At 46.4% G+C, this 2,934-nt stretch overlaps 1 long non-coding RNA gene across 1 annotated transcript; it reads left to right on the forward strand.

Moving 5' to 3' along the window:
• The first annotated feature begins 247 nt into the window (after positions 1-247).
• Positions 248-1,841, forward strand: LOC123081906 (uncharacterized). Its single transcript, XR_006438837.1, has 2 exons — positions 248-1,105; positions 1,449-1,841. It is a non-coding gene; the product is annotated as an uncharacterized lncRNA (long non-coding RNA).
• The last annotated feature ends 1,093 nt before the right edge of the window (positions 1,842-2,934 follow it).

Consider the following 2,934-nt stretch of genomic DNA (forward strand, 5'->3'; position numbering starts at 1 on the left):
ATAGGAAAAAGCAAACCTATGAAGCTTCTCTACAGCGGTTGCAATCACGGACGCTCATATGTGTTGGGATCTGCTCCCTCACCTTTCCCTCTTTACATTTTTCTGCTTTTAGGTGATCTTTGGATAATTCCACTTATAGCCGAATCATGGACCACTCAGCATGTGCCTTGTCCAGTAGCCCGCAGTAGTAGACTCACAGGATGGCATGTTTAGCGGTCACGGGTCCGTCATTGCAGCTGCACGTAAGGTTCTGAAGAACCCCATATACATGGTGTGAACCTTACACGTGAAGGTTCATGTTTTTTATCCCTTGGTTTTTTCTCTTACTCGTTATGCATCAGGGCATCACCAGTCGGTCGTCGCTGTCTCTCGCTGGTTCTCCATCCCATCCAGATCCCACCGCCCGCAGCCCTTCCCCTACTCAACGAGGCATCTCTCCCTCCTTTTCCCGGCGAGCCGCACCGCCCCCATCCCCATCTCGGTGCTCCTCATTCCTTTATCATGCTACCCAACGGGCTCCCTCCCTCTTCTGCTACACGAATACCGGCGAGATCCGAGAGACGGGGCACTGTAGATATCGTCATCAACCTCTGTGCCTTGTGCGGAACGTCCCTTCCCACCTCGTGCTCCTCCAACCGTCCCTTTCTCGAGCTTATTGTTGCCGTCGTAGTGCAGCTGCATCTGATGTCCACACCATGTATATGGGGTTCTTCAGAACCATATACATGGTGTGAACCTTTCTCTGTTCCATCTCCCTATCTTTCTCCCAAAAAACAATAATGTGCAGCTGCATCTGATGTCCGAGATCACTGAGGTCCGAGGGGGAGGGGCCGTTCCGTGCTTGCGCCCCGGTACACAGCTCAGTGCGTGGGGAAGCCCCTGTTTTCTGGGTCGGAGCTGTTGGATGAGAACGCAGCTGTATTTTTTCTTCTTATGCAGCTCGACTGATGTCTCATATGGCAGATGTGTTTTTCATTTGTACAGAAGCCCCGTGGAGCATGGAAGGCAAGCTGGAGATGCATATCTCCCTCGACCTTACGCGGAGGGCAGCAACTAGAGGTTCAAACCACTCAAAACATGTGAGATTTGAGCGTAATAATGGGATGTACGTGTTTTCCTTCGCTTAAGGCTTAAACCTTTGAGATTTGATTTTTGGTTCGTAGTGCTCAACACCTGTTTAATGGAATACCAGGGAAGATGTCCTTACAGCCTAAACGCATTTACGTGTTGTTTTTTCAGTCATTTTTGTATCTAAGTAATTTGATTTGGCCTCAAACCCGACTTACCCTTTTCGTTCGTCCAAATAATAGATTTCATTTCTTTCTACACGATTGAAGTAAATCGATTATGGTCGTTGGGCTAAATTGTCGCTGGGTTAACCCTAGATTTAGTTATGATTTCCCCTTACGGTTTATTTTTCAATTCTGACCGGCAGCTTTGTTCTTCAGTCACCAGCGTCACAGCAGCACTGGCATGGATGATGCCAGCTGTTGTGGCAACCAGCCCAGGAGTGAGCTCGCGCTGCATGCACGCCAGTGGCCAGCACGACTACTACCTCATCTCCCTCCTGCATGAGGGGACAGCTTATTATTCACGACTCCGCTCCTCTCTTTCCCTTCCCTCTCTCTTTTTTTTGGTGACTTTGCATCAGTAGTGCATGGATTGGATGTGGTCTAGTATTAATGGTTTTAGTGTGCAGGAACAGTTCAACTTGAACTTGGATTTGATCTTAGTGATTTTGGGCCTGTTGTGCAATAAGTATCATGGAAACTTGCGCACATGACTAGCGTTCATTTGTTCTTGTCCTTTTCTATATGAAGTAAGCAAATCAATTTGTCTCCCACCAATGCAAGGTGCTGTATTTGCTCTGTCCGACTAAGGATGCACTTGATCTCGGTCGCAGCTGTTCTGCTCCCCAGCTCACATGAGCTCGGGCGAACAGTAAAATAAAAAAATTTCCAAAAAATTCAAATTTTTTTGTGAGAAACATTGATGTTTTCCCCCACATGCGTGCAAATTTTCATTAAGCATTGATTTTGTTTTTTTGCCACATTTTCCACGAATGTCATATGGTGATGAAAATTTGCATGCATGCGGGGAAAACATCATTGTTTCTCACAAAAAATTCTGATTTTTTGGATTTTTTTTACTATTTTTTGGATTTTACTGTTCACCCAAGCTCATGTGAGCTCGGGATTAGAAGAGCACTTTCGCTTGATCTGTCCCTTTTTCTATAATACAGAATTCTGATTAACATGAATGCTTTCTACTGAGAGCACATAGAACTCCAGTCGCCTAGAGTGCACATAGATGCTTTCGAAGGGAATGATCCAAAGTGGAAGTAGAGAACGGAGTGGAAGTAGGGAATGATCCATAGTGCACATAGATGCTTTTGAAATTTCCCACACACTTACCTAACTGAACGGAGTGGAGTGCAACGGCAAAAGTGAGGAAGAGGAACTTGTTGTATGCAAAGCAGAGCTGGACGCTGGCGTAGTAATTACATGCTGCAGGTGGACCTTGGCCTCAGTCACCGAACCGATAGAACGACATTAACTCTGTTCACGCTTTTGGCTGCTTTCCACCGGCCTTTCCAGCTGCAAAAAATGAGTTCTCAAGATGCAGTTCATTTACTGTCTAAACGGTGCCGAACCGTGCTAATTTAGCTAGACTAAAATAGCAAGTTTTACATGCCCCGGCCAGCAGAGGGCAGCTCAGAACTTTTAGTCAATGACTCCATCAGCTAGTGCCAAAATTTGCCGGAAGTAGCTCCTGGCGCCCACTGCCCCGTGAGAAAGGCGCAGCAGCCTTTGATCTGAATACGCCTGAAAAGTCAGACACTAGCTTGCCATACCGGGACAACACCTCTCAAAAGGTTCAGCCGAGTTTTCCTCTTGTGTCATGGCGAAATTCAATAATTCATAAAAGTTGAAC

This window comes from Triticum aestivum, chromosome 4A, assembly GCF_018294505.1.
Source record: "Triticum aestivum cultivar Chinese Spring chromosome 4A, IWGSC CS RefSeq v2.1, whole genome shotgun sequence".
Classification (NCBI taxonomy): domain Eukaryota; kingdom Viridiplantae; phylum Streptophyta; class Magnoliopsida; order Poales; family Poaceae; genus Triticum; species Triticum aestivum.